The 21,631-nt window shown below is 48.7% G+C and overlaps 1 protein-coding gene across 7 annotated transcripts in view; it reads left to right on the top strand.

Moving 5' to 3' along the window:
* The window catches only part of LOC112106443 (BCL-6 corepressor), a 123,553-nt gene that overhangs the window by 29,068 nt on the left and 72,854 nt on the right, over positions 1 to 21,631 (top strand). For 6 of the 7 annotated variants that reach the window (XM_024199678.2, XM_024199674.2, XM_024199679.2 and 3 more), the window contains exon 1: positions 19,008 to 19,475. The exons of the other annotated variant lie outside the window; for it this stretch is intronic. The gene's annotated coding sequence lies outside the window, so the exon portion shown is untranslated. Of the gene's footprint in view, positions 1 to 19,007; positions 19,476 to 21,631 lie in introns of those variants that run through there. 7 annotated transcript variants of the gene reach the window in all.

Here is a 21,631-nt window from a genome sequence, read left to right as displayed (position 1 = left end):
TGCTTTGAATGTGAGGTCTGCATAACAGTCTTTTAGAGGGCAGTGATAACAACTGTGTGAGAGGATGTCCATGATCAGGATAGACAAATATATCTATAGACAAAGCTTTCTCTTAGCTAGGAAAGTTTGGGCTGTATGTAGACAGGCCAAACCTGTATGATCTCAGTCATCATGAACTGCAGGTATCTGAATATACAAATGAATGATTGCTGCTATTAGGAGCTGAAAGCTGTACCATGTGTCACTGCAAAAGTAATTTCCCCTACATGCGCAAATATAAGGGACCAGAACATCTGGGGCAGTTATGCTGCACAGAGCATATACAAGGTGTGTGTACAAAAAGGTGGCTTAAACCTCACATTTGCACTGCCCTGATCCTGGTGCTGCTCTGTGCTGGACGATCCCCCTGTGCTGTGTTACAGCAGCCTGAGGCTCCTCTACTTTACACCAGGTTTTAAAGGTCACATGGGGGCAAAGATGCATCTGGGGATTTGCATAATGCAGGTATATCAGTGCCATGTCCCCTTTCCTGTAGCCACATCCCATTTACACCGCTACACAAGCAGCAGGGAAGATGAGTTACAGAGGAGACCCTAGTTATATGCTGCTGGATGATCACCCTTATGTAGGGTGAGCTTTCCTGGGCCAGCTAAACCAGCTTTACCAGCAGACCATGTGAGTGGTGCAGCCACACCACACCAGCTGATCTGGCCAAAGTCTCCAATTTGTACTATGACCTCTGACATAGTATATATGTATTATTGGTCCATTGTGAATATATGAATGATTGGTCTAGATTGCAATTCCTAGGCCAATGAGCTTGGTATTGATTGTAATCATCTCTCTAGGATGGTGTATGACCATGATATAAGAGTGTATGCTCATTCCCTGAATGGGTACTTTTTCTAAAAAGATATAAAGAACCAATCTAGAACAAAACTTAGTCTCCATCATATTTGGTAGAAAGGGTAATATAAATATTAATGTATGTCCAAGCTGTGTATGCTAAAGAAGCAACATTTGGAGGAGGGCAGAGGGGAAGCCTGTTTATGAGACTCAGGACAGGTAATTTATAAGAAAGCTCTTCAGGGCAGAGACTATCTCAATGTATGTTTGTACAGTGCCTAGCACAATGTGGCCTTGATCTCTGATAGAGTGGCTAGGAAATACTGATATACAAATAATAAGAGGTAGCTGGAGTTAAATCATAATTTATTTTATGTAGGTGAATCTAATCTTTTGGCATCCATTGAGGTGACCTGTTCAGCTGTCTTTGAGTTAAACTGCAGGTGTAGCTTGAGAATAAAGAGGGGAGTAGGTGCTGTGAAGTTAAGACATCTATCCTCCGGGAACCTTTGACTGATATTCTCACATACTTAGACAGGCAAGTTGAGCCCCTAGATAGGGTCACCCTTAGCTCCAGAAGATGACCTAGAATATAAAAAGGATGAACATAACGAGAGTTTGTTGAGTAATGTCAACTATCACCTCTTTTCTCATGTTTATAATTTACAGTTACAGCTGGATTCAGGTGTTACTGATGAGGAAAGGCAGAAAATGCAGGAGTTCTGCAGTGGCTTCTTTGTGCTTCAATAGATTAACGGATCTCATGGGTTAGCACTAATCTGAAAGCCCTTTAAGTAGCTAGTTTTGAGGAAAAAGCACTTCACTCTGTCTGTAAGACTTCTGCAGCCACTGTGAAAGTTTATGGTGGTCAACCAATGTAAAATAATGCCTACCTCGCAAAACAAATGCTCCTTAGTTTGATCAACGGATGCCCAATATGCTGAAAACAATATCCTGCATGCAGATGGGTGACTTCTAAACAAAGTCAGTGTTTTTAATAGAGTCTATAGTGCAGAGAACAACTATTAAAGGTGGTCTGTGAAGGATTTTAAACATTGATTTGGACTCATTTGCTTCTTTATCCTGGAGAAAGAAGGCCTGAATGATGTCTTTACTTTATTTCTCAAAACAAAGCTTTTTTTCTGTTTCTTTGTTTTCTGTTTTTTTAAAACCTTAGTAATATCAGAAAGGAAATATAAAATAATTGCTGGCAAAGTTTGCAGATAATACAAAAATTGTCAGAGTGATAAATTATTGTAAGGATGGGTCTGTTCTACACAGCGATCTGGATTATTTGGTAAACTGAACTCACTTTGAACTACATGTTTTAATACAGCCAAATACAATGCTATATATCAAGGGACAAAGAATGTAGGTTACAGTTCCAGCATGGAGGAACTGTATTTTGGAAAGCAATGACTCTGAAAAGGACTTTAGAGGCCATGCTGGAAAACAAATGAACATTAACTCCTAGTGTGATAGCGTGGCTAAGAGACTAACACTATTTTTGGGTGTGTAAACAGGGGAATATTGAGTAGATATAGGCGGTGCCTTGGTTCCTGTTTCCAGCATTAATGAGACCATTACTGGAATACTGTGTCCAGTTCTGGTGTCTGCATGTTAAAATGGATGCTGAGAAATTAGTATGGGTTCAGAAGAGAGCTACAAAAATGATTTGGGGTCTGGAAAACCTGTTTTAGGGTGACAAACTAAAGAAGCTCAATCTATTTAGTTTACCCAAGAGAAGGATATGAGCTGATTTGATATGGTATTTACCAGTATCTAGAGGTGGAGATTTCTGATACTAGAGAGGTCTTTACTCTACCAGAGAAAGGCATAATTAGATAAACTGGTTATATACTGATGATATGAATTCAGACTAGAAATAAGAGGCACATTTTTAACAACGAGGAACAATTTACCTAAGGATATGGTAGATTCTCTGGTGCTTAAAGTCTTTAAATCTAGCTTGGATGCTTTCCTAAAAGTTCAGGCAGAAGTTATGGGTCTGATGACTGGGTGAAATTCACTGGCCTGTGTTATGCAGTAGGTCAGAGTAGATGATCATAATGGTCCTTTCCTTAATATCTGTGAATCAGCTATTTCAAGTCTCTTAATCCCTGATATTCCCAAAGGTCTCAAAGATGTGTATTCTGAACACTCAGATCTTAATTGTAAATAGGCAAGGGTGTTATATCTGTTTAAAATAGACTCCTCTTTCAAACATTCATTGGGCAATGGAGTTAAATAGTGGTTAACAAACAAGACAAAGAATTCTAAAACAGTCTGACAAAAACCACTTCCAGTTGAGCAGCTTTGTCTTGTGATGCCACAATTTCACTAGTTCTCTAACTGCCATAATATTACAGGTTACGTAAGAGCTGAAATGCTAATGAAAATAAATAAATAAATAAGCAGCCAACACTCCTGAGTGCCACCCCTTTGCCCCTTAAAATCTCCTTTCAGCCCTTCTTTATACATCACAATGAAGCAGAAAAAGGCAAAAGGCAATTTGACCTGTTTTAAAGATAGAAATCCATTCTCTAACAGGACTGGTATTTAGCCTAAAGAGCCCTGTAGCTTGTCTGAATGAATGGCAGGGAAAGGGTAAGGGGGTTTAGAGAGACACCTAGATATGCTTGAGATTATTTAAGCTATTAACCATTATGAGGTTTCATAAAAATACCTCCAGCCAATTGTCTTTACTAAACCACAATATTTTTCTCAAGGGGGAGGAAGGAGGTAAGTTTTCAAGACACAGCTTGGTTTCTAGTCCCTTATATGAAGAAAACCTGCTATGGCTCTCCCGGGTCTTGTAAATCATACCTGTTGTTCTGTGGAGATACTAAATATAAGGTACATTCAGTGCCTTGTTAATCTTCCTCATCAAAAATGGAACAAGAGATGGTAATTGGTGCAACAAAACACTGAGTTAAAAGTGTCTCAGAGACTGAGCTGTTATTTGATGTCTTAAACACACACTGGAGTGTTTCATGTGCAAACAGCGAAGAAGGGAATGATGTCAGGGAAGCCTTGCAAATTCACCAGGCAGGCAGACGAAGCAAATTGTCCACTTTGGATAAAATTAATATGACTGACCACCAACTTCTGGTCAGCTTCATGCTCTCTAGTGACTTGTTCATGAGCTTCTCTTAGTAGATAAGAGGGTATCAACTTACACTCACTGCACATGGGAGAGATAGGGAGGTCAACGGTGATAGAAAACAGCACAAGCAAATGTGAATTCCTAGCTGGATAGGGGCGTAAACCCATTAGTTGTACATAATTTGAGAACACAGATCAACTTGTCATAACATACTACCATAAATCTATGCTGCTCTCAGAATAACAATGCGAGAATCCACACCCTTTGGGAACTGGAGGAGTAAGCAGGAAGTAAAATTTACATCCAAGTCAATGACCTAGGTCAGGACACGATCCTTCAGTCCTTCCCCAAACAAAACATCCAGCGGTTGCACAGAGTGGCCCCTAACATAGTCATGGCAGAGAAGTCTTGTGGAAGCTTATTTAATTCAATTTCAAAGAATTTAAGAGTGCAGGGCTTGAGAGACTATTGTTAGGAACACAACACAAGAGGATGAAAGGAGCTCTGTAGTTCATTTTACATGTCCAAGAGGCATTTTCATGCTCCGTAATGAGAAGGGATAATTTTGAGGAAGTTCACATCAAAGGGGAAAACATCCCGAACATTTGCATAATTGCAGGATTTTGGAGAATAATAAGACAAGCCTGCTGCTTAAGAACCTGGGCATGACATAGGCCTTCAACTGGACTTAACATCTAGGGCTAGTGGTGTATGTTTACTTACTTGGTCTAAGACCTCCTTGGAAGCCAGAGAGGGAGATCCGGAGATGTGGCTATAAAAATAACTTTGACCTCATCGGACAAAAGGAATTAAAAATAGACTACCTTAGCTAGCTGTTCCTACCCCCCAAGCACTCCAGGCCTGACTGGAAGAACTGCAAGCCTTCTGCAGGGCATAGCGTCAGGGCCCCAGAAAATGCAGGGTGGCTAGATCATTGAGGGCCATTGCCTTGTTGAAGAACCAGCTCCATTTGTTGCTAATGACTTGGAATGCCAAACCATAATCAGGGTGCTCGGGAAAAAGGCTCCAGGTTAAATGCACATAGTTTGAATTAGCTGCTGATAGCAGAGGGCGGGGTAGTCAGGATCATCTAGTGTTTATGCGGCAACAAATGCAGTTTAAACAAGGCACATCATTTCCCCCAAGAGTCGCCCCGTGGGGCACAATAGAATTAGTCAAACGTTTCTCTCAGAACTCAGTGGTGTAAGAAGTAGGCGAGAACCTTTAGTTTCAGGGTTCAACAAGGGGGGCTCCAAAGAGTCGATTCGTTAAGGCTCCGTGTTTCTAGAAATACTCGACAGAAGTCTAGAAGTCTGAGTGTGTCATCTCTGTGCTGCCAACTGAGTCCTCCCTTTTCAGCAAAGACTGAGACAAATGCCAGTCAGAGCCTCCTGCCACAGAGGTAGAGCTAGCTATACACCACCCCGCTGCAAGACACATCTCTGCCAAGCCAGCGAAGACTACAGGTGCTGAAAGGACATTGGAGCACCCCCACTCCTCTTGGCTGTCACTATCCATTTGATACTTCTGTGGATTACTCTGTGCTCTTACTATGTGACATATGCGTCACGTAGCAAACACATTGCTTACATACTCTCCTCCTAGCCAGTGCTCAGAGCCTCCCAGTCCTCACCAACCACTTTGCTGACACAATCACACGAAGACTTGTATACATGGCTTAAATAGCAGGTTCGCATTAGTACAGAGAAATACTTCACCCAAGGTTCTCTGCTGCGTCAGCGTCATACTGCCGCTTTCTTTAATTTCTTCTGTAACAATCTCCTAAATTGAACTGTCCCATAACTGGTCTTTGAGGATCGTTTTATGAATAAGGGTAGTGCCTACCTTAGTTTCATCACCCCACAACAGATATTTGATAGGTCATTACACACTTGTATAGAATTTTTTTTTTTTTTTAGAAGCAGCCCTGTAACACAAATATAAACCTGGCACCGAATAGTCAGGCCAGGTGATTTAAATGTGTTTATCCTTGCTTGGGAAATCCAGTCTGCGTGTAGAGCTCCATCCTGCTTTCATGACACAGGCAAAACTGCCATGGCTATAAACGGGGTTGGGCCCTCAGAGAGCAGAGCCCGTTTCTGTTTGCTCGCTGTAGCTTCAGCTCTTGTCATTTCCCCTGTCATTTATAATCAACCCCACCCCAGCCCCCCGAACCCGTCTGAGGAGGGAGTGAACCGCAGGGGAGAAGGGTAGAACGGTGAAACTAAAGGCAGCTGCGCGCAGAACAAAGATGCTGGAGAGTGGCTTTTGGGGATAGAGCAGAGCCTTGTAAATAAGATTTCTGTCCAGAAAACTCCGCTTGCACCGTTTCTGTCCTACCCTTGAACTGACAAGTGAATATCTGCCTCACAACCAGAAAGTAAATCACATCGAGCCTGGCTCAAGGGAGAGCGTACAACGCTTCCCTCGGTTGCTAAGTGCTAAGAAGTGGAAGATTTCTGCTTTCCAACACAGTCTGTTTTCTATGCAATATTTACTCTGGGAGCCCGCAGAAATGCGTTCGCCGTTTATTATGGTGAGCATGAGAGCAGCTCCCATTTTCCTGATTACAAATCAGTTGAGGAACCCCCGTGGCGACGAATATCAAAGTGAGATCGGCTTGGTAGTCCTCCCAAATCATGGTTTTACTGCAGCTCTCTGGAGACTTTTGAACAGGGTGGATCGTAGTTAAGTGAAGGTTTGGGCGACTCTTTCCCCTTCCACTTTACAGGCAAAACCTGCCTACCCTGTGCTTGCTTAGCAGTGCAAACTTCTGCCTGTTTACTGCCACTGTTTCCTTAGGCGCAGAGAGTTTGATCAAACCTTTATGATATGCCGAGAATCAAATGCAAATGGGATTTTGAACATTTAACTGAGTCAACAGACAAGGCACTTGCGCCTGTAAGTGTATCGGTTCAGTAATATGGCTCCGAGGGTCAACCCGCATGATTTTTAATCTAAAAAATTATCTAAAACTAGCCCTGCTGTAATCGTATTAGCCCAACTGCATTTAAGGAGGAAAGTGCTTGGTGTCTGCCTTGCCAAAAGCAGACAAAGGTCTGAAAGGCAAGGCCTCCGGGTGTGCCCCAGGGGGTCGAGATTTGTTAATGTTCAATCTTGAATGAGAGACCAGGTTAGTGAAAAGTCTCGAGATTTTTCTAACCCGCGCATTATTAGACGATGTAGAATTTCCCTTCGTTTAACAACTGAGTTTGACAGTCAGGCTCTTGGCAAAATTTAAAATGGAGGAAGTAAAAACCCAACACACAGGACAAAGTATCCCCAGTGCTGCTTTTCCTTCTGCAACTTGGGTATAATTTCTCTTTGGAAATTATGCTAAAATAACATTGTGCATAAGTTAATGATTTATTTATTTATGTGGCTAATAACATTCACATTCTCGCTTATATTTATCTAGGCTACAGGCCATCTGTAAAATGCCCCGCAACTGTAGCCATTGCTAAGAGTGCCTTGGAACCAGAAATCAACGTCCCTGAAATGAACAAGTGGACAAGTTATTAGGTTCAGTCACTCCACACACCATTTCTTGATCACCAGATAGATGAAGTAGGCTTCGGTTAAAGGAAAAATTTGAAAAGGCCACATGCAAACCCTTTCGCTGCCGCCGATTTAGACAGGCTAATTTTACAAGTCACAACTGACCACGCACAAAAATAAAAATAAAAAATCTTTGGTCGGAATAGAGGATGTGAAAGAAATCACATGCTATCCAGATTTAAACGACGATAAAACACGGAATTAGCTATGATAATGGCGCCAGAAATCATTGATAAAGGTGTCTTATTTCTCTTCCTATACAGAAGGCAAAATACTGTAGACACCTTCAGTGAAATCACACTGTGGTATAAAGCCTCTGCCTAGAAACATCAGCACCGATTGTGCATTTTACATGGGGGGAGAGGGGTATGTGCTCCTTTAATGCAAATCATCATTACACAAATAGATTTGCAGGCACACAAAGCCCCTGCAGACCTGACCTCTCCCTACATAGTTCGTAGCTATAAGCTTGGGCAAGCGGCTAACTCAAAACACTACGTCCCTAGAGCAGATATTATCCGTGAAAACGCCTTGAAAATCAGTCACAACTCAGGGCTGTTTTAAGAAAAGTCCGATTAGGAAGGGCTGGAACGAGCCTGCAACTAATCTCTGAGGCCTTCATGCATCCCTGGCGAGCGGCGCCCCAATGCCATGTGCAATTAACAGAACAGGACTGGGAGAGAGCAACGCTGAATTTAATTTGCAGATTAAAAAAAAAAGTTAGCACTTGGGCAACTCTGAGGGTGTCGTACAGGGGGAGAGAGATCCCAGAACTGTTAGATCAGCGAGTCTGTCTGCCCTGGAGGGTGACACGCTCCTTCCGCGAGTTCCCCCAGCAGAGCAGGTTTAACAGGGGCAAATGCAAAGCGCCAGGGCCGCCTTATTGTGTGCAGCCCCATAAAACAACTCCGGGCAGGTAAAACTCCTCCGAGCCTGGCGTGCCTCTTGCAATAGCAGGCCACCAGCGCGACGCACCTCCTGCCCACTCCCCGCAGGCGCGCACCCACGCACAGCACTTCTTTTCCCTGTCAGTAAAGGTGTTGGGAGACCATGGAGACAGGAGGAGGGGGAGCCCCGTCACATACAAAGCCCAGGGCAGCAGCAGCCCACTGCGAGCCAGCTGGAGCCCAGCGAGGTCACGTTGTGTCTCAAACCCAGCCAGATCCCCCGCCAAAGGTTCCGGCTGCGAGGTCCGGCCCCCTCCCTATTGCCCGTGGGGAGAGGAAAGAAATAGGAGGAGGGGGGAGGAAGCTGTTGGGAGAGTCTCTCCCCCCCCCCCCAAACTGCCTCCCGGGCCAGAGAGCAGCGCGCCAGACAAAGGCGAACCCTGCAGAGAAAAGGGGACCCGCCAATACCGGCTGGGACAGACCGGGCCGCGCCGCACGGCTGGGAGGCTAATGGGGTCCGGCCGAACAAGGGGGCTCGGAAACCTGCCCGGCTCAGCTGGCCTGGCGGGGAGGAAGAGGAAGCCGAGCGAGCGAAGGGGGGGGAGGGGAGACAGCGCCATCTTTTCCTGGCACAGACAGCGCTCGGCTCGGCCACGGTGTCTCTCGGTTTCTTTTTAGCAGCGGAAAACGTGCGATTAGCAGGCAGCCAGGCGGAGCCGCCCTCCCAGCCCCGCGCCCACACAGCCCGCAGCTCGCTCCCCCCTCCCTCCGCGTGATCCCGGCGCTCAGCCTCGGGCTGCAAAGCCACATCGCAAAACAACGCCTGCCCCAGCCTCGGTGCGGCCAGCCAGGCCCCGGAGGGGGGGCAGCTGGGGGCTCGCGGGCCCCGACCTCCCTGCCTGTAACAGCGCTGCTGCGTGGGCACTCGCCCCTAGAGCGGGAGCTCCGCGCCCCCTGCTCTGCACAGCTGGCACCGGAGGCGAGCCCTGGCCCTGCCGCACCCAGGGGTGGGCTGCGCGGTCACCGCTTCCGACAGCGGGGGCGGAGAGCCAAGGCCCCTGATTCTTCTCGCTTTTCACACCCTGCACCTTATCGCGGGGAAGCAGCTGGGCGATCCCCTCCCGCCCGGCAGCAGGGAAAGGAGGAGCCGGCGTTGCAACCCTAGAGCTTTACGCTCCCTCCTAGGGGAGGGGGAACCAGGGCCCCGCGCCGGCTGCTGCCAGCCCTTTGCAGCCTCCTCCCCCGCGGGGCGAGGGTGGGGTGCGCTGCGAGTTCTCCGCCTCTGGGGCCCGACACTGGGTGGGTGGGTCTCTCTGGGCGAGAGCTACCGCCCCTGAGCCGGCAGCGCGGCCGGGCACCGCTGCCCACAGCCCCCTGAATAGCGCTTTATTATCCAGCGCTCAAACCCCTCATTGTGCTTGGCAGAATCACCTGCCTCCACTGGAGCCAGGCGCGGCAGCCCGGCCTCCCCGGGGCGCGGGAGGAGGGGCAGGCAGCTCGCGGGCACCCTGAACACTGGCTCGCCCGGGGAAGCCTCGCGCAGCCTGGTCAGGCAGCGGCAGCTCTGGCTCCTACTAGTCACACACAAGCCAAGCGCGCGGCCGCCTCGCAGACCTGCTGCTGCCTGGGGGTGGGTGGGGAATTTAAAGGCGGGGGGGCTGAGCCTGGTGAGGGGGATTTGATGGGTGGTTGGCTGAGCGGGGGGGGGGGGGGGGGGGGGTTGGCTGCGCTTAGTGATGGGGGATTTGAGAGCCAGAGAGAACGGGGAGGGAGGTGTTGGCTGCGCTTGGTGAAGGGGGACGGTTGCCGCTCATGCTGGGGAATTTTTTGGAGGGGAGGGCTGCGCCTGGTGGTGAGGGGGGATGTGGTGTGGGGGTGTTGATTGCGCCTGCCGAGGGGTATTTGATAGGCTGTGGGAGAGACAGTTCCTTGTTTCTAATAAAGGAAAGGACTTTTATTGAAGGATAAATGCAGGGAACGAAAGTCGTGTGGGTTGTGTCTGGCGAGGGGGGGATTAGATGGGGGCAGCCACTGCCCTTGGTGAGGGGGGATTTGGTGGGGGGAGGGAGGATTTGGCTGGCCCTGGTGGGGGGGACTTGATGGGGGGAGGGTTGGCTGGCCCTGGTGGGGGGGATTTGATGGGGGAGGGTGGCTAGCCCTGATGGGGGGAGTTTGGGCTGACCCAGGTTGAGGAGTTGATGGGGAGTGTGGGCTGCCCCTGGCCAGGGGCTGTGTGTGAGAGAGATGGTGGGGGGGGGGGGGGGGGGGGGGGGGGGAGAGGTGTCGGCTGCGTCTTGCCAGTTGGGATTTGATAGGGGCGGGTTGGAGACAAGTCTCCTGTTTCTAATAAAGGAATCGGCTTTTATTGAAGGATAAATGCAGGGAACAAGAGTCGTGTGGGTTGCAGCCGCCGAGCTTCGTTAGCTGCTGATGTGACTGTGAAGATAAAACGCTTCGCAATCATTTGAGAGCGAGAATCGCCTGGGAAGGAGCCCAACACCCACTCCTGCTCCCCTGTATAGCCCCCCCCTCCTCCTCTGTCGCAGTCGCCCCAGACTCAGTAGCTGAGGGTGCCTGGGGAGCCAGGAGACACAGACCCTGCTAACGGCTGGGCTTGGGGGCTTGCCAAGTTGCTGTGACTTAGGGGAACTCTGGGGATGACTAATCGCCTAGGGCTAGGGCTTAGCGAGGTGGTTTTTTGTCATCAGCTGCTGACCCACTAGCTACGTGAAAATAACTGCGGCGGGTTTCTGAGAAGGAGGAGACTGGGGCCGCGCCTGGCCTCGGGGAACTCCCCTCTCCCCGCATGGAGATCAGCTCTGCGCCCTCAGCAACTGCTTCGGCGCGGCTGCTAAGCCGGCCGGGCTCGGTGTGCTTCCGTGTGTGCGCTCCCAACCAGGAAGGGATGGGGTGGGGGGAGGGTATGTTATTGCGGAGGGCTGCGCCGTCTGTCTAGACTGAGCCAGCGAATTGGGGGCTGCACCCTGGGGGGCAGGACTGGAGGGAGAGAAGTGAAGAAGGGCTGCTGAAGGCTGAGACTCAGCAGGACCAGGCCCTGTGGCCTTGGCTTCTTGGAGTGATGGGAGAGGGTGTCTTCATGCCTGGGCCCTGTTCTCAGCATGTGTGGGAAGGGGAGGAGGTGGAGGAGATGCCTGGCGCTCGATGTGCAGTGTGTGTGTGTTCCTGGATTAAAAGTCTGGTGCTAGGGGATGAGTGAAGGGATAAACATGTCCCGCTTCTGTCCTGGTGGAAAGAGGGAATGGGGGTTGCTCTGAGGAGTGTCACTTCATATTCCATGCTGGTGGTCGTATGCCTGTGTGTCTGGGGGCTGTATGTCCTGCTTCTTTCCTCACTGTCTGCCGAGTTCAGAGGTGCTGAATGTCTCCAGAAGTTACATTGGATAAATTGTGTGTCTGGGCCTGTCGGGCTGGAGAAAGGGGCTGCATATCCTTCTACTTCTGTTCCAGACCGCGGTGTCTGGGGATGTGCCTACAACAGGGAATGGGAAGAAGCCACCTTGTATTAGCTCCAATGAGAAGCAGATAGTATATACAATGGGGTGAAATTGTAGAACTTAACTAGATGTATAAATCTGAGAAAGCCCTCTCTTTTGTGAACTTTTTTTTTAAATCCACTTCTGCACTAGTTCAATCTGCAGCCAGTCCTATGGCATTTCCCCCGTTTTTAACTCTAAAAAGGCCTGTAAAAAGTCAGTAGAGGCTCTTATTTTGTATTAACAATCACCATATGTTGACACTGTTATGTGACCCTCCCAAATAGAGCTACCTGTTTAGTTTCAACTCAGTGAGTGGTTAGTAAAACAAAGACAAGTTCCTTAACTTCGAAAATAAAAGCCTGGCTAGTAGCTCAGTGTAGTGAGTGAGAACAAGAGCTCGGATGCACAGGAAATCTTAATTATTCCTAGTTTTATTTAATTTAATCAATTACGTGAATAATTCTGGCTTCCAACAGACACATTTAGAAGAAAACCTTTACTGACTGAGCTACTGCTTTGTTTTAGTTATAGAAACCAGTGGAAGGGAACTTGGTTGTGAATGCCTTTTTTAAACTGAAAATACTTTTATTTCCCTTTGGCTTTTTGAAGCTGCTTTGGAAATGAACATTTTTGAGATAAGAGGTGACAGATCAAAATCGCTGGGGGGGGGGAGGGAGGAGGTTGTAAGCGGACGTTTTGCCCCAGCTTACTGTTATCTTATCTTTCACACTTGCTGGGCGAAAAAAGTGGTTTATCTTTGTACCCGCCCCCCTCTTGCCTTAATTGCTAAAAACACTGCGAAGTGTTAAGTACAGGACTAAGGAATCTCTCGGTGTCTTCCATGAAAATAAGTCTGTTTACAAATTTGGAGATGTTGTTCTCTGTACAAACACAGAAACCCTCGTATGCTTTCCCCCCACCGTGCTTTAAGGCTGCACATTTCCATCTCATACGTGTGCATCCAAGTTAGGAAAACCGCTGCTGCTGCTGGGCTTTCAGCTGAACTGAAAATCCAGCCACTATTAATACCAGTCAGCCCACAAGGACGATTCATTGGTGCATTCGACTGACTCTGGAGGCCTCAATACATTCAGTCGTTTTCACGTTTAATTCTAAAGTGTGAATTTAGAGTCACCTCTAAAATAGATGGAATAAACTCACCGTTTATGAAACCAATAGCAGAATTGTACTGGCTGTTCAGAAACAGGATTATCTCATGACTTTCCTCCCGCACCCCTTTTAAAAAAAGGTAGCTGGAGGTGATTCACCGATTGTATCAAATGATTAACATACAAGCTAGTGTCTGCAAAAACACGCTTTCAAATAATGGCGTTTCCCCCTTCCATTGTATGATATTTAAACTCTGGAGCTTGGTGGATATTTGCTCGTTTGTCTGTGTCACATGCAGGCCGCTAATGGCTGGGATTCCAGGCGCTGTGTATTGCGCATTACAGAGATGCCTGGTACATACTGAAGGGTCTGATCAGTGTTTCTAGTATAAAACCCCATCATGGAGGGTTTATAAATCAACTGCAAAAATTAGCTGCAGACTCAGACTTGAGACGCAAAGGGCTTTAATTTAAACACGAATTTTAGCAAGCGATTAGGGCGCACAGAGATTGAACTGCTCTGTTTAGAGCTCAGATTCTCTCCGTAGTAGTTTCAGTGTCTCCATGTACAGTCCGTGTATGCTACCAATATTTAGATCATTGCGTTGCGAACTAGAGTATAAAAAGGGCTGCAAAACCAAAATAGTGTATTCTATTTTTTATTCCCTTTAAGAATTCTCAGCCCCCTCCCCTGCAGGGCCCTGCTTCGCAGCTGCATCTTCCTGCTAGGAAAACGGGACAGGATTTCAGACAGTAGTCCTTTCAGAACCTGTCAACATCGCTCCTTGATTGGTTGTCAGAGCACTGGGAGGCGAACTCCCCCCCCCCCCTCGGGATGGGCATGGTGCTGCTTCTCCGGCACCCCAGAAGTGACAGGCAGAGTCTGATAACACAACTCTGCTCTCCAGTGTGCCAGCAGAAAAAGCTACTCCTTGCTCAGCAGTGCCTTCCCTAACTATTTCTAGTGTTTTGAACCAAGCAAACAATCAAAATGGCTGAAGTATTTAAGTTCAAGAGGTGGCTACTGTTCACTCGCTATATATGGTTTTGTTTCGGAGATATTAATCATGGTTTTTCCAATATGCTTCCTAAAAGAAAAACTCGAAGGGACAGTCTTCTTTGTCCAGGAAGCACATATTTTTATGTAATTTACCTATTCAAGGAGCTGATCAGGTACATGATACATAAAACTGCCTAAGTAGAGAGAATGGAGGGTTAGATGTACTAGTCTGGTGACTACAGAGTATTTCAGGAAGGTGGGAATTATTAAAATAGTTGTTACATTTTTTTGTGGTTTGTGCCATGTACCAAAACCAGCCAGGAAACAGACAAACAAGGCTGACATACTATCCTTAACTCTTTTGCTGGGTTTGTTTCCTTAATATTATAAATTAAGGATAGAAAAACAGCCTCAACTTTAAATTTTCTCTCTGTTGTGGATGAGTGTCACAACTTTGACAAAACCTAAACATATTTTTTCCTATTTGGTTATTGAATTATGCTGATCTGTACAAGGCATAGACGTTTCCATTATAATAGCTATTATTCAGGATTTTTAACTGTGAGGTTCCAAGTAATCAGACCTAAACCCTTAACAAAAATTATAAAAGTGAATCTTTTGTTGTTAGTTAAGATGGTTTAAAACATAGCTGGGAGATATCAAAAACATCAATACTGTTTTATTGGGTGGGGGAAGGGTGTGAAGCAACATTTTTGTCACTTCCCTTTGGAAACAATCTCAGATGCTAGCCATAAGGAACTAAAAATTGATCTACTATGAACAGAATTGCCCTGTGCTACAAAATACAATTATAGTAGTTGTAATATGCAAACTCCCTCTGATTTCAATGGGAGTTTGTAGGATTTTGTAACAATATGCTGGCATTGTGTCAGGCCTGAAAGAACTACTGTACTGACCCTGCATAAGGCCGACTGAAGGTTGTCTTGCTTTATGATTCAGATTTCTCCACTTCCATTAAAAACAGACTTACAATTTGCAAGGATAAAGGTTTGGTTTAAGACACACACTGGCAGGACAATTCAAAGCTCAGGATAGTGATCTGTTATTTGTAGGCTTTTTCATGGCACTAATCATCATAGTTTCTGAGCACCACACATGCATTATTTAATGTATCCTCTCAATACCTCAGTAAGGTGGGGAAGTATTATTATTACCATTTTGCAGATGGAGAACTGAGGCACACAGAGATTAAAGTCCCAGTCTAGTGCACTTGCCATACGATTTTGTTTGAGTGCTGGTATGGGATTTAACCCGTCACCTTCTAGATTTCAGAATAAGGTATTATTTGTACTATTGTGAACCATGGAATGGCAGGTAAATTAAAGAGGGAGTGAAATAACCCCCTTTTCCAGGCCTCATGTTAGAAGTCCCATTCTACCGTTAACAAAGGATTTGTCTTTACGAGGTTGTTAAGTGCTTCACGTTATTGGAACAGTTGTGTTTGTGAACGTATTCTCACCATACTTTATAAAAACATCAGCGCAAGGACCCCAGCGTTTGTGTACGGCGGCGCTCTCTCTAAGCTTTCATTGAAATCCTCCCTTCACTGAATGCAGTGTACAGCGGCCTGACCTCCAGGTCAGCTCCCTTAAGGGCTTGTGGGAGGGGGAAGGCGGCCTGATAGTCTGCAGGCAACACTATGCTCCGAACGTACCGAGGCGTTGCCTTCATCGGTTTGAAGGAAATGCAGCCCTGTGTGTTCAGAAGAACCGAGCCAACCCGGTTGAGGGATTGAACTGCAGCTCCAATGGCTTCACAGGGAAGTGTGGATCACATCTGCCACTCTCCAATTGCAAAGCCTTGGGACGTGAAAAAACAACAATAAAGCAGACAGAAGAACAAACACGTTTCTGTTCCTCTGAACAACGAACAAAGTTAAAGAAAGTAATTTTAAAAAATAAGAGTGATCAGTTTGGTCTTTTCTCAAGATAATTTGAACGGAATAGTTCTAAAAATACATGTGAAACAGGGCCCTTTATAAACTAAGGGCCGGGGTAACTGTTTCATTACAACATGTAGATTTTATATACACTGTGAATCAGGAAATGTAAAGAAAGAAAATATTTTTTGACAGAGAATTAACTCAGTCCAATAGCAGACTTTACCCACAAGGAGAGGGGAACCTATAGTTCTACTTTTCAAGTAAAAAAAAAAGCAATTTAATTAGTTGTTTCCTCAGGGGAACAAAAATACCAGAGGCCTTTCCTCCAGCTCTGTGTCTGTAACCACGTGTGTTCAGTCTAATAACTTTTAATGTCTAGCCCTAAAACGTCTTTCTAAAAAAAATAGCGTTACAAGGTAATGGGCCAGGTGTCCTTCTGCTTGTTATCAGAGATTAAAAAAAACCTGTGGGATAGTTTTCAGATGTAAACCCCATAAACCTGGAATAAAATATAGAAACTTTTTTCAGTGTTTGAATGTGAACTCTTAGTATCATCACAGCGGAAAACATCTCAGATGCTCAGTATATTTGTAAGGCACTTGCCACTGTTTCCTTAAGCCTAGGTAGCTACCTACTGCTTAAAAATCCCATTTCATTTGCATCAGCTGTTTTTAGAGGCTCCAGGGCAAGGCAATTCAGTTGTGTGTCTAGAGTTTCGGGTTTCAAACAGTTGATATTTCACTTCTGCTTTGAGAGGGACGATATTTTTAAATAGATACATACCGAAAGCTAAAATAGTATGAATAAAATCTCACAGAATACCAACTCTATTGTCAGAACTTTTTTATTTTGTATCTGACTGGTAAAACACTGTTGGTAACTAAGATTCATAACTTCATTTGTTTTTTTTAGTCCAGTCTTCTTTAGGAACTTCTGTTTTTCCACCTTTAAAGATAAGTCACTCCTATCATTACAAAATAAACCTTTATGAACCAATACCTTTGTGCCCGTATTGAATAGGCACCTTTTAAAATCAAGGTTAAAGGTATGTAAAAGTACTAAGGTAAACACGTTATGAAATTTCTCACACTGAATCCTCCACGTAGAGATGAAAAATACAATAGGCTAAATTGCCTGTTAACCATGCTCTATCTGGAAAGAATTAACAAAGAACAGTACTAATAAAGGCCCGATCCTGCTTCCATTAGATGCAATGGCAAGACTCCAAGTCACTTCTATGGGACCGGTATCGGGCTCCAAAGATTACTTGTGTGAGTAAAGCGAGCAGGATTTCCCCTTAAGCATCCTTAAATGGGGTTATGCTGTAGTCTCTCTTCTACTAACGCTATGAAAAATTACCTAGCCCTTTATATAACTATACCGCTAACGCAGAGCAACCAAATAAATGTCTGAGTATCTGTCAAGTCGGGCGTTACGAACATGAAATTTACCAGCTGAGCTGCCTGAGCCAAAAGCTGCGCTGCCAAAGTAAATAGCTGCAGTAGATAACCACCAGCCCAGCGATTGAAGGGCTCCAAAACCCGTGCAAAAATCTTAAATCGGCAGTAGAAAATCCCGGAAGGAGAACTGCGTTCTTCACGCGCCACCCCACCGCACTATTTCCAAACAATTCACACGCTATGAAAATGTGTTAAGGAGTCTCAGACTTGGATCCGGCAAAAGATTGATAATCAGGGTGGCATTTCCACACCGAAAGCGAGCCGTTGAGAAACGGGAGAAGAAGGGAACTGTGGGGATAAGTAGAGCAGTCCAGTGGAGGGGTATGTGTTGATGAGAAGGAGAAGCTGAGCGTTGCGATGTGGAGAAAGACATTTTTGGGAAAAGGGCTGAAGGGCGATGGACGCAGTACGGGAAGTGGGGGGGAGCGAAGTGGAAAGTGTGTTTCGGAGCGGGGGGATACAGGCAATCTTCCACTCGAGGACGATTGTGAATGAGAATTTAAAGAGTGACTGTGTTGTGGCGCGGGGGGAGGTGGGGAAAACACTTGTGAAGGAGAAGCGGGGGAGGGCCGGGAAAGCCTTGGGGGGCCGGGGGGGCTGGGACTGAGAATGAAGAGGCTGATGGGGCAGCGGCGGGCTTGATCAGGAAACAGTATTTCGGGAGTGCCAAGGAGAGCGAGCGGGAGGGAACAAAGAGGCACTCTGGTTGGGGAAGGGGTGCTGCGAGTGGGGCTGGGGCGGCTGAAGAAAAAGAGCGCTTCACCTGGGGGCGCTGGGCGTCCCCTCACCTGAGCAAGAGCAGGCGATTCGGAGTAAGACCGGCAAGTGGGAGCAGGGAATAAAGAGCTACCCCTCCCCCAACACTGCCACTCGGGAAGGGGGCTGCTGCGAGAGGCTCCGTGTCGGGAGCAGCGGGAGGCCGGCGAGCCTGGGGCTGCTCAGACACGGCGAGGAGCAGTGACGAGCGCTGCGGGGAGAGAGGAGGCTGGGAGCGAGGCTAAAAGGTGTGCGGCGGAGGGAGTCGCGGAAAGGGGGCCCGAGAGCCCACGCCACGCGCGGGAGCGGGGCCGAGCCGGGGAGGCGCGCGTGGAGCTGGGCCGGAGCCGGCCGGGCGCTCCCCGGCGGCACCGTGCTGGGGCTGAGCGGCACCCGGCGCGCTGTCTGGCTGAGCGAGCTGCTGCCGCTGCCGGGCTTTGACAGCTTGGCGGAGCGGAGTGAGCGGAGCTTTATGGTAATTGCGGTTCTCCACTGGCCTTCTGGGTAGCGAGCGAGGGGAGCAGCGGCGCGGGCGGGGGAGACACTTTCCTCTCAGCCGCTGCTGGCTGAGGAGGGCGCGGAGTCTCCCCGGGACGCCCTCAGCTTTGGGGCGGGGGGAGGGGGCCGAGTGCCAGCCCGCAGGGGCGGGAAGGGGGAGCGGCCGGCCGGGGGCAGGGAGAGAATCAATTAAGGGACGAGAAAAGCCTCGGAAGGGAAACGCGGGCGGGGGGTAACTTGCTCCGGGAGAGCGCGGTGGCGGCGCTGCTGCTGCTGGCGGCAGCTCCCTGAGCTCAGCGCCCGCCCGCGGGGGGGAGGCGGCGGCTGGAGCAGGAGGAGGAGGAAGGGGGGGATGTGAGGGGAGCGCGGCGTGCAGCACACGGAGCCCGGGCTCCCAGCGGCAAGGGGAGGAAGAGCGGCTTTCCCGGCGGAGGGGGATTAAATCCCCAGCCACACACACAAAGCCGCGGCCAGGCCACTGGAGACGCCGGCCCCGCGGCGGGAGCGCGATGTAGGAGGGCAGCCGGCGCCGGCAGGGGACACTCAGCCCGGAGCGGCCAGCAACATGGCGCTGCTAGCCCAGCGCCCGCAGCCCGAGTGAGCCTCGCGGGCTACGGAGCCCGCGCAGCCCTCGCCGCGGCCACCTGCCCCGCCAGCCTTTGCTGCCCCCCGCGCGGCACGGAGCGCCGCCAGCCCAGCGCCGCAGCACGGACACACGCCCCGAGAGGGGGAGGGGAGCAGCAAACTTTTTGCATCCACCCAGCCTGAGCTTCCCTTCCGGGGAGAGGAGGGGACTACAGCCCCGGGACCCAGGCGGCCGCACTCGGCGCTGCTGCTCTCCCAGCCGGAGCGCAAGGTCAGTGCTGCTCGAAACCTCGGTGCTGCGCGGAGTCCCTTCCCCCGGCCCGCGGGCGGCTGGGCTCTGGGGAGCGGCCCGGCCCGCCCTGGCGCTCCCCTGGAGGACGTGGGGCGAGGGCTCGCTTTGTGGCAGGGCCAAAAGCGATGAAAGGGGCAGCGAGCCGAGCGGGGCGAGGGGGTGGCAGGCAGCGGGCGATGGGGCCTCCTGGGGCGCGCCTCGCGGGCGTGGGTGCCGCGGAGTGGAAGTTTGTCGGCTGTTGGCCTGTAGAGATGCCCCCAGGGAGGCAGGGTGGGGTAAGCGAAGGGGAAGCTGCCGGTCGCGCTCTGTCTGCTCCCCAGCAGGAAAGAGGAGGTGGGGGGTTCCCGTCGTGTCTCGCTTTCCGCTCTGGAAAGGGCTGTGAAAGCCCCACCTCTGGCAGCCGCCACGGCTTGGCTCCCGGGGGAAGGGGGTGGGGGGCACTTTTAAATCAGGGGAGAGGGAGGGCACGTATTCTGTGGCCTCGCGTTCGGCTTCCCCTCCACGCCAGTGCATCTGGTGGAGAAGCCCAAGCGAGACTAGCCACATTCATGGGGAAGAGGCTGGGGCTTTCGGGCGCTGTTTGTTCCAGAGCCAGGTAAAGGGTGGACTTTTAACACTATTTTTAAAGGAGCTGCAGCTGCGTGAGGTTTTCTAGTTGATTTGCGAATGCAAAGGGGTTTTGTTCTTTGAAGCTGGGGGCCGCGGGGGGGGGGGGAGAGGGAGCCAGTCACCGTGGTTACCCGTTCAAAGATCATTGCTGGTGTGGGGTCCAGTCTGATGTAGAAGTTTATTCATTTTAAAGCTAGTTTTTTGTGGAAAGAGAACTAGAGGGAGGATAGGAACTTGCTATCAAAGGCCGATCGGGGAAGGACACAGAGGTCTATTTTCTGCAAGCCCTCGCCAACTCCGAGGCTGGTCTGCGCAGCATATGGGGCATGTATTTGATGTTCGTGAAGCGAGTCCGGGGGCGATATTTGCGAAGGTTTCACGTTCCTCTTTTTTTCTCTCTTTCTTCTTTCTGCGATGTGTGTAGGATTCGAGGTTGCGGGGGGCGGGGGGACCAGTGACTGGTGTAACACTGACGAACTGTGGGATTGTGTTTAATGGTCTCGCCTCAGAGCTTGTTGCAGCATTAATTTCTTCTAATGAATCTTTTGCAGAAAGTCTGCTCATTGCTTTCATCTGCTCCGCGGAGCCTGCAGCTTTGCATTGGTGTTTTTTATTAAAAACGAAAAGAGCCTAGCTCGCCTACAATCTGGGAGCAGAGCCTGGTTGTTTCAAGGCTTTATGAACTTTTCCGTGGTGAAGAGGTCATCGCTCCCTATAAAGTGGGGATTGGCAAAGGGCTGCGTAGCCGACCCTACTAGTACGATCTGGGAACAAAGATAAAAAGGAAACCTCCCCCTAAGGTGGTGTTAAGTGCAGTCTTGAGTATTTCTTGCCGTGGCGTTGGAAACAGACACCAGCCACCGAAATCAATTGTTACTAGGTGTTTAATTCAGCGTTGCCAACAGAATTGCATTTTTACTCCATATCGCAGAACATTTACATTCTGTTAACCTTGGAGAATCGTGTCTGGCTGCTTCTGTCACGCGAGTCCATTAATGTAGCTTCTTCACTGAGACGTCGGTGCTTATATATTTGTCTAGGATTCGGTGCAATTGCATAGGTGTACGCGGATTAATTTCCCTTTCAGTTTTTAAGTGGAAGCCGTCGGTTTTTGTGAGAGGAAGACAAGACAACGGGCACCTTAACTGCTTTTAGGGGATTAGGAAGGCGAGTGTGTTGGGGGGATGGGAGGGGGGTTATTTTTTTTTTCAGGCAGGGGTTGCGGTTTATCTCCAGTTCAGCTCTTTGAATTGCTGTCACAAATAGGTGACTGAGAGTTAATTAGGAAGTATGCTCTGGATCAATGAGTTGCACAGCTCATTAGCTATTCCCCAGATTTTTGCAGGATTGGACCTCCACCTCTAATACCGTCCCTCTTGAATACGCATCTCCTAGGGAGAGCTAGAGACAGAGCAGCACTTCGGTTGACTTGGATGGGTGTGAAAGGGCGTGATTAAGAAACATTTAAGTTTTCAGGTTAATAGGTTTGTTCACAAGCGGAGCGGGCTGTTCTTCTGCTTCCACGC

The sequence above is a fragment of the Terrapene carolina genome, unplaced genomic scaffold, assembly GCF_002925995.2.
Source record: "Terrapene carolina triunguis isolate 2854851 unplaced genomic scaffold, T_m_triunguis-2.0 Scaffold26, whole genome shotgun sequence".
Taxonomy (NCBI): domain Eukaryota; kingdom Metazoa; phylum Chordata; order Testudines; family Emydidae; genus Terrapene; species Terrapene triunguis.
This window is presented reverse-complemented; position numbering and strand designations above follow the sequence as displayed.